Below are 10,931 nucleotides of genomic sequence, written 5' to 3'. Positions count from 1 at the left end.
ACAATGTGCATTTCTTCTGTAGGCTTCAAGTCTGCAATAAAATAAGCATATTTAATTCTTTTTCATGTATATTTTGAGTGAAACATAGCTGCAACAATCAGGAAATAATAATACTGCTTCATAATAAAAATGTAGAGAAGTATTCTTATTTTACTGCAAGCACCAAGCAATATGAGATCGATGTTAGAATTACCGAGGAAATTCAAGTTTAAAATCTAACACGCTAAAGTTGCAGATTATTTAAGAATAAGATTCTTAAACGAGATAATTCTGATATTTACTGTCAATTTGACTTAATGTTAATCTTTTACACACCATTGATAATTATTTACTGTGTTATTAATAATGTTTACTTGGATTTGCATGAAAACATCGTATGTTTATTTACCTCTCCACAAGTTCCCACTTCCTTCCTGATTTCTTTGCTCCAAACTTTTCTAACTCGTTCTTAAGTTCAGGTATAGTCATATCACCACAATTAGATGCCATAGTAAATTAAGGATTGTAACTGAAACGTGTGTGCTTTCCGATATCGTATTCGAGAATGGATGCTGATTATCCATCTTCACAGGTTTTATCACTTTTGTAATGGACCGCATTTTCCTGTGGCGCCCCCTACCGATACAAGATAAGATAACCGACTCCGGTTCCCCATTGCAATATATGACCCTTAAACTCCCAGGAAAGATGAAAATATGTTAATGTCACAATTACTCTTGATCTTTGTACCTGTCTTTGAATTATTGTCCTCTAATGGGTTTTAGACAATGCGTAGGTTTGGGAATATCCAGAAAATTAAGATTATTTAGTTATTAACTTGCAGATTATTGAATTGCTAGCTTTCGAACTGTTATGATGGAAAATGCTACTAAATATGAACTGATGTTGCAGGATAGATATTTTCAAAGAGCTCTTGGTAATACGATAGGTACTACTCTAGGGGCAATAACGGGTGTCATTGGAAACAGTTTGATCATCTTTGTTTACATTCGTAGGATAAAGGATTTGGGAGAAAGATATTTTATACCACTCTTAGCTGTTGTGGATCTTTTAGCCTGTTTGGCGGGTCCTGCATTCTATATTATGGACAACACATACTTTTATAACTACCCAAGCAGTGCTTACTGTCGAATCTTTTCGTTTTTCCATTTGTATTTATCAGCAATATCGGGGTATTTACTGCTTTCTATTTCACTTCAAAGATACTTGCTGGTTTGTAAACCGCATGGACCGAAAATGACACTATTTTGGAAAAGAGTTGCTTTCGTTATTTCGTGTGCTTTTGGATTTGTATGCTGTGCACCTCTTTTAGGAATAGCAGGAGTCGTAGAATCGAATCAAATTTACAGGAATCACTCAATAACTACAAGAATTTGCAAATATTCAATGTATGAATCACCGTTTGTTGCAGCGTATTTTGCAGTTCTTCTTATACTTTCGTTTGCAAGCATTGTGGTGACTACTGCTTTATATATCCCTGTCCTCCACAGAATAAGACGATCTATTCTGAAGAAACCATTGGCTGACCATAAAAAGAAATTTGCTTCAAGAACAAGTATCCACGATGTCCCTTCAGCACAAATAAAAATTGATAATGAATTTTTTCACTCCAATAAGGAAACACAATTTTTCTGTGAAGATAAAGAAAATGCAAACAGAAAAACAACGCACATCCCCTCTAGTTACCATGGATCAGAAAGGGGATGTGAAACAAATTTAACTCATGGTGAAATCGAAAAGGGCAAGGACGATAATACCCGCTCTCGCTCAAAGAATCGATTTAATATTATGTTTTTCTGCCTCATACTGACGTACATTCTGTCATATATTCCACCACTACTGATTCTGGTTCTAGCCTACACAATCAAAGACTTTAATTACTTAAATTTTAATGAAACACAATCTCTGGTATGGATATATTTGCGTCGTTTAGTGTTTATCAATCATATTGTTAATCCCTTTATATACAGTTATTTTGATTCTAAATTTAGAGATCAGATTAAAGAAATATTTATTAGGAAAAGATGATTTTTTAAATCAATAAATGTAAAAGAAAATAAATTGTTTTCATTTTATAACTTTTTTTATTATTTTGTCTTTTTCAATGTATAACAACCATATTTTGCCCCTAATAAATGAATTTAGATATTGTAAAAAGAAATCTCCCGTTGAAAATATTTATAGACTCTCTCTTTATCAAATTATGAAATTAAAAATTTAAAATACTATAATCCAGAAAATACAGAGTAGACACGTTCGAAAGCAAAACAAACACACAATATATTGTCAGTCCGTGCATTTGTGGTAAGCAGACTGTGTCGATTGAACGCACCCGATGACTTCTAAATATTAACAATAACAGAACTCGAGCCCTGTTTACAAAAACTGTGTGCATAACATGAGTGTGCTCGATTTGCTAAACTCTGTACGCATCTCTTAATTCGGAATGACGATACTTGTGAAGGTGTTTTGCTTTCTAACATTTCTACTCTGAATGAAATTATTTTTCTCGATAAAAGTTTTAATATTTCTCATTTAAACACATCAAAATTGCCACTTTTCCTAAGGATTAAGAATAAAGTTAAAATTTGTGAAAGTGCAAGGATGTGTCAATCAAACCCGCCAAAAAATTTAAAGTTTTAATACCTTTGAAATGAAATAAGATTTTTAATTTATTTTTGTGTGAAATGCTATTATAATATATAATTCGTGATATTATAGAGAAAAAATGAGAAAATATTAACTTCAAATCTGTGTCCAAGTACCTTTAAGTAATTTGATATGAAAGACCTCCAATTTACACTTTGAAAAATAGTTGAATATTTGAACAATAATATAATTATTAAATACCTAAGATATCGTTTACTTTAGATTTTCAACGTATTAGATATGATAAAAAGGAAGTACTCATTCTCTATCCACCTTAAATAAACGTCTCTCCCGATACAGAAGATTTAGGTTTTAATGGTCGCCATGTTTTTTTGGGGGGGAAGGATATTCTTATCCTCCCATTCTGTTGCCAAAATTTGACCATTTCTGACAAATAAACTGTTCTTGTTATAAAAATTAACTCACATGGAAAGAAATATAAAACTCGGAAAAATCTTTCAGCTTTTGTGACAGAACGATCCGGAAGGGGGTCACATGACCGCCAATATCACGTGATTCGCGCATGCATACAACGGTGGCTGATGTGTATTAAAATCGGAGATGACTACTTTAAAATATAATCAACACTGAAACCAAATAGTGTTTCTTTTATGTAAGTTATTCAATTAGTTCGCGAACTTTTTGATCACCCCTCGTAGTTTTGGATATACACAAGAATGAGTAAATGGAGAACTCTTGATTTTTGTTTTCCTCTTTCTTAATTCAGTTGCATTACCAATTTAGTATCCTTACCTTTTTAATTTTTTGAAAAAAAGGTTTTCGGTGTTGTTTATCGTCCCTCGAGAATTTTACACTCATTATATATGGCAGCTATTTGCCGATGAAGGGCAGCAAGTTTATACATGTATCCATGCTCAGCTCCCAGTGGCATTGAGCAGTGAAATACCTTTTTGGAACAAACACCTACTGCAACCAACTCGGGACCTCGGTTTACATGGTCTCATAGGATGGGGTGGTCTCCGGGTTCTGCAGAAGATTTTAACCAGTAACGTACATGTTAGGATCGGTCCATTATTTTGCAAATCTAGAGCAGACACTTCAAACATTTAGATCACGTGGGCGACATTTAAAAAGCATAACAAGGAAGTAGGAAAAAAAAAGAAGCTGCATGAGGCTTAAAAGAGTCAGTAAATCGTTTTAAGAGTATCCTAGAACTATCAATATGGCCAATGAAAGCATTTATGAAGCTGTTTTACAAAAGAAATATTTTCAAATGGCTCTGGGCAACACCATTTGCACCGTAATAGGAGCATTAATAGGCCTCATGGGAAATTTTATCGTTATCTTTGTGTACTTCTGTCGGATTAAGAGTAGGGGTGAGCGCTACTTTATCCCACTGTTAGCCACTGTTGATTTTTTGGCATGTGTAATGAATCCACCATTTTACGTCATGGATAATACATATTTTTATAACTATCCTAGCAGCATTTTATGTCGGATTTTGTCGTTCTTTCATGTTTGCGTTGCAGCAATATCAGCATATATTCTGTGTTTCATTTCACTCCAAAGATATCTTCTGGTTTGCAAACCGCACGGTCCTAAAATGACATTATGTTGGAAAAGATTTGCTCTCATTAGCTCATGCATATTTGGATTTATTTCTACTGCTCCAATTCTAGGAACAGCAGGTGTCTTAGAATCAACTGAAATGCATTTGAATAACAACATCAGTACAAGAACTTGCAAATTTTCAGTGTACCAAACTCCAATGGTTTCTATCTATTTTGCATTCCTGATGATACTTTCAACTGTAAGCGTTATTGTTACATTTTCCCTTTATGTCCCTGTGCTACTTAAGATGAAACATCATGCAAGAAAAATGTCATCTTCGAGAAACACTCAACGAATGCAACAATCTGAGAGTGAAGATTCATTTAATAATAAAATAAAGACAGTTTCAGATAAATCTGATGCTGATTTCTCGCATGAAAATTGCTCTACAGAGAGATCAAACGTAGAGACTTCAATTGTAATTCACCAGAAGAAATACAGCGTAAGACGACTGCGAGCAAAAGAAAGATTTAATATGATGTTCTTCATCATCATTCTAACATATGTTCTTTCTTATATACCCCCTCTTGTGTTGTTGGTTTTAACTTACACAATACATGACTTTAACTATATAAAATTGACAGATGCAGAGTTAGTTGTGTGGATATATCTATCTCGTTTAGTATTTATCAACCATATTGTGAACCCATTTATATACGGGTATTTTGATACTAAATTCAAGGATAACCTGAAAAACTTTTTAAAGAAGTGCAATAAATGAACGTTTGTAATTCTTGATCATCATTTTTCTTAAGGAAATAAATTGTTATATAATTTTTATGTTATTTGTCCATACATATTTTTGTTTTTAAAGGTTACTAAATACGGAATTTTAACTATTTCTTTTTTTTAAAAAGGAAACCAAATAAGCGGGGTTTTTTTCTTTTAAATTTACTTTCATTCATATAAGAAAAAAAATTCCCATCTTTAGAATCTGCATTTAGGCACTCTACCCTTGAAAAAAATTACTTGAATGATTATCAATATAACGTAATACTATAAACAGCTTTAAGTTAAACATAAACTAACGCGAAGAATTATATCTTTTCGCACATTTATTCTAGATGACATCCCTGTGAGCAAGTATGCAGCTTGTTTAATATCTGTTGGAGTGTATTTCACTGCACATACAAGTATTTTGATGATTTACTTAAGGTAAATTATAGTTCCGTTTTGAGAAAACATAAAACTTCATTTCCATTCAAAGAACTTTTAGAACCGAAAAACAAAACTTTCAACGGACATAACATTTACAATTTAACATTAAATGACCTTAGTTTCCATGTATTACACAAAAAGGGAAACTTTTAATGCCTTCTTGTCCGTTTTGAATAAATCCATGGCAGCCTTATATCTTCAAATTAGATGATTAACATCAAACAATCTGCACTGAGCTAACCCATTCACAAAAAGTTTCATGTTTAATCCCAACACATTTAGGTTTTTATAATTAAAAACCTCTTTATCATTTATTAATAGATATTATGTCAGAAAATCAAAGTTATCTAAACAATACGGACTAGTATTAGTAAGATAAATGACCTCATTATACATAATTTACTCAAAAACGTTTTTGTATATCATAGGCGAGAAATCACATTTAATTATAATTAAATATGCTTTCTTGCCTATGACATGAGAAAACAATGATACAGTACCTCATTTGTAAACTCTTTCTGAAAATATATAACATGTAATTTCTCAACCATCAACTAAATCTTTGGAATAAATAGTGCCGATTGAAATACTTTTTTTGTTCTTGAAAAGCTTATCAGTATAATAATAATTATTATTAGGTATTTACACTAAGTCACTTTGGCTACTTTTCTAAGAATCGCCTGCACAACTTTCAGAGATAACTACTTCTGACTCTTTTTTCTTTTAAATGGTTTTTCATATCTGTAATCCTTAAAGGCTCTCTCTTCATGTCCCCCTCTCATTTTTCACAATTCTGTGTAGATTAGATATTAAAGATATTACGTAGCATTTAACTCTCTTAATATTTTTCTTCCGTTCAAAGCTATTTACTTTTAATCTTTATTTTCTAGAGATTATTTTTCTTCCCATTTAGATATTTTTTTCTGGGGCGGACGGAAGCCAGATTAAAAAGCATAGATTATGACTTTCTTTTAAAGAATATTATCTTCCTTTTTTCTAAGTTTTTTTTTCTATACATTTTCTGTTACGGGTTTAATTTTCTTTTAAACACTTATTTCAGCACTTCATGACGACAATATGCATTTTCAAATGCACCTGTTTGTATAATGACTGCTTTACTTACTACATCAATCAAACATAAAGCAAACATTTTCACAATGAATTGTCGACAGATTTGTCCAATATTTCCCGATCATGACAAGGAGAAGCTGTGATTGGTCGGCAGGGGATGCTTACTCTTTCATGGTATCTGATCCCACTTCTGATGTTTTAGAGGCCCGTGTTTGCTGAGTTGTACACTGTATTGATTATTGAAATTCTACGCTTGAATACTCTTCATATATTTCATTTGATTATCATAGCTCTATGATAAAGGGGATGACTTTAACTTTACAATCGTCATCTTTCCTTACTCATGCAGCAATATACCTCCATTGCCTGCATACAAAGTTTATATCTCATTTGATTCGCTATGCAAAAGCATGTTCTACGTATGAACAATTTATAAAACGAGGTAATTTATTGACAAACAAATTAATGAAACAAGAATTTCAGCAGTCTTGTTTAAAGACATCATTTCGTAAGTTCTATGGTCGATATAATCACCTTGTCAGAAAAATACAATTTATCTTTGAGTCAAATGCTGATTGACGTTTATTATACTTATTATTAGTCCATTTTTATATAATGAATTGACGATAGATTTTCCCATTATTTTCCGATCATGACAAGGTGCGGACCGCGGGTGAAACTGGTCGGCAGGGGATGCTCACTCCTCAATGGCACCTGATCCCACCTCTGATGATGTGGAGGTCCGTGTTTGCTCTTCTATTTTGTACTGTTTTATGAACTATTGATCTTGAATACTATACAATCATGGACTCGGCTCCGCTTCGGTCAATATTGATATTTTTCTGATGAATAACAGACCATATTCAACACCAAAAGGGTCTATAATTGTTTAATTATCTAGTCCAAGTTCAAACAAGAGGCCCATGAGCCACGCCGCTCACCTGAGCACATGGGCTAGTTAAAAACACAAATCAATTCAGTATACGTATCGAAAAGTTTACTTGTTGGGGGAGAAGGGATTTGAATTTTTTTTTTACTTGAGAATGTCACTATGTAAATAAAACATACATGTATAATTTTGCCATACTTGAAAAGAAGAGTTTCAAAGATTTTTCCTACATATTTCTATGTAAAGATTTGATTGCCCATTATGGCCACACCTTACTCCTAGAGGTCATGATTTGAACAAAATTGAATCTACACTACCTGAGGATGCTTGACGTCAACGACAACGACATTAACGACAGACGACGGACAAATTTTGATCAGAGAAGCTCACTTGAGACTTCGGCTTAGGTGAGCTAATAAAAAAGACATTGAAGGCAGCATGACGGCACCGTTTTCATTTACGAACTTCTGTCGTTGAAAAATGTAAAAGATATCCAGATTACAGTTTGTAAGCTCCGTGTTTTCCTTTTCGAGTTTCCCTATATGTAAACGTCCAAATGTTTAAAAATAATCCTGGGATAGGTTTGTCTAACATTTTTTTTCCTTCTCAGATACATAGCTGGTTTCGGCCATTACAACCAGTTTACAATGTTGTTTACAGCGTTGATTGTGACGTGAAATCCCGCTGCATGCACATTGACCCACAGGTGAATACGGTCTCAATTCCGGTGAATATGTAGTGTTATGAACTGTTTGCGCTTGTATGGATTATATAGGGACTATAAATAAACTGTATAATAAATGTTCGGTATTTTCATATGTTTCATTCTGATGCATATAAAATACAATAATGAAAGGAGATATAACGAACAGTTATCAAACGTAAGAGCTGAAACAATAGAAACGACAACATGGATTGCCCAATATAGGATTATGTGCTATGAAGGAGTAAGCATTGCTGTCTACTGTCACATCCGCCATCTTCACCTTGTCATGATCGGACTACACATTTTTAGCTCACCTGAGCAAAAGGCTCAAGTGAGCTTTTCTGATCACATTTTGTCCGGCGTCCGTCTGTCCGTCCGTCCGTCTGTCTGTCTAGCTGTCTGTCTGTCTGTCTGTCTGTAAACTTTTCACATTTTCGACTTCTTCTCAAGAACCACTGGGCCAATTTCAACCAAACTTGCCACAAAGCATCCTTGGGTGAAGGGGATTCAAGTTTGTTCAAATGAAGGGCCACGCCCTCATTCAAGGGGAGATAATTGGGAATTAATGAAAATTTGGTGGCATGTTTTAAAAATCTTCTTCTCAAGAACCACTGTGCCAGGAAAGATGAAACTTATGGAGTAACATCCTCATCAGGTAGTGTAGACTCAAGTTTGTTCAAATCATGACCCCCGGGGATAGGGCGGGGCCAAAATGACCGACCAAAGTTTTACATAGAAATTAATGGGAAAATTCTTTCAAAATTTTCTTCTCAAGAATGACAGAGCCATAATTCATCAAATTTATATGGAAGCATCCTTAGGTAGTGAAGATTCAAGTTTGTTCAAATCATGACCCCCGGGGGTAGGGCGGGGCCAAAATGGCCGACCAAAGTTTTACATAAAAATATATAGGAAAATTCTTTAAAAATCTTCTTCTCAAGAATGACAGAGCCATAATTCATCAAATTTATATGGAAGCATCCTCAGGTAGTGAAGATTCAAGTTTGTTCAAATCATGACCCCCAGGGGTAGGGCGGGGCCAAAATGGCCGACCAAAGTTTTACATAGAAATATATAGGAAAATTCTTTAAAAATCTTCTTCTCAAGAATGACAAAGCCATAATTCATCACATTTATATGGAAGTATCCTCAGGTAGTGAAGATTCAAGTTTGTTCAAATCATGACCCCCGGGGGTGGGGCGGGGCCAAAATGGCCGACCAAAGTTTTACATAAAAATATATAGGAAAATTCTTTAAAAATCTTCTTCTCAAGAATGACAGAGCCATAATTCATCAAATTTATATGGAAGCATCCTCAGGTAGTGAAGATTCAAGTTTGTTCAAATCATGACCCCCGGGGGTAGGGCGGGGCCAAAATGGCCGACCAAAGTTTTACATAGAAATTAATGGGAAAATTCTTTAAAAATCTTCTTCTCAAGAATGACAAAGCCATAATTCATCAAATTTATATGGAAGTATCCTCAGGTAGTGAAGATTCAAGTTTGTTCAAATCATGACCCCCGGGGGTGGGGCGGGGCCAAAATGGCCGACCAAAGTTTTACATAGAAATTAATGGGAAAATTCTTTAAAAATCTTCTTCTCAAGAATGACAAAGCCATTATTCATCATATTTATATGGAAGCATCTTCAGGTAGTGTAGATTCAAATTTGTTCAAATCATGACCCCAGGGGATAGGACGGGGCCAAAATGGCCGACCAAAGTTTTACATAGAAATATATGGGGAAATTCTTTGAAGAATATCAAATCCATGATTGATCATGGGATTACTTTTGGATTTTAACTTTTCAATAATAAACCAATTTCTACTTTTTCTAAGCTACAGTACTCAGGTGAGAGATGTGGCCCATGGGCCTCTTGTTTTGATAATACATTAAATACATAGAATATATAAATCGCCAATAATGAAGTCCGGTTCATTTTTACAAACAATATTTTATGATAAACAATAATATTTAAATATTTATATTCCCTGAGCCTTGCAATTCTTAGAGGGATAATTATAAATAAGTTGCAGCTGTTTAGTCCAAATCTTACTAGTCACTTTTTGGTGAAATGTATAGAGAAAGAACAATATTCAAGCTCAAAATGCTATTCAAAATGCTAAAATTAAAAAAATATATATATAGAATTCTTTGACCAGTCGGTGTTTAAGAAAGCCGACTGGGGATTTATTGTGTGGAAACTATAATAGATAACATACATTGACTTTATATGTTAAGTTTTGGGAAAATCTATCGTCAAGGCAATGTAAGTAGCCATCTTAAAATACAAGTACATTTAATATAAGATTATAATGGAAGGTTACAATTTTTCGCACTTAAACGCAAATTATGCAAATGCTCCCACATAATTTTTTGATCAAAATATAATGTATGATAAGTATAAGTATATTGTACATTTAATGAAAATTTTATGATGATTTTAAAACGAGATTGTCAATACCTTATCTCGTTCTAGAAATTGTTTGTACGTAGAGCAACCTCTTGCGTATCGAATAAAGTGAGAGCTATTAACTACACATGCAGTTGGAAAAAGCAAATTGTTCCACAAAATAGGGAAATTGACGATGGAAAAGTTAAAGTGATCATGTTAAGCTCTGTTGTCAGATCACCATTAACGTTTGTTTTCTCTATAAGAATCGTCTTAATTATCATTCATACAGTGTATGTACGTGTACTATAAAATATCATTCGATTTTTTGTTGTAATAAATGGTTTCAAATACTAGTATATGCTTACTTGAAAGATTTTTTTAATTCAAAGTATTTTTACTACTATTATTCTATACATGTAGATAAAAAACAACATCTATTACGTCACCTTATATCATAGACACTTTCTTAATAATAGATGTTAAAGATGATC

The sequence above is a fragment of the Saccostrea cucullata genome, unplaced genomic scaffold (genome assembly GCF_032062105.1).
Source record: "Saccostrea cucullata isolate Sc308-1 unplaced genomic scaffold, CSIRO_AGI_Scuc_v1 ctg5911, whole genome shotgun sequence".
Lineage (NCBI taxonomy): Eukaryota > Metazoa > Mollusca > Bivalvia > Ostreida > Ostreidae > Saccostrea > Saccostrea cuccullata.
This window is presented reverse-complemented; position numbering follows the sequence as displayed.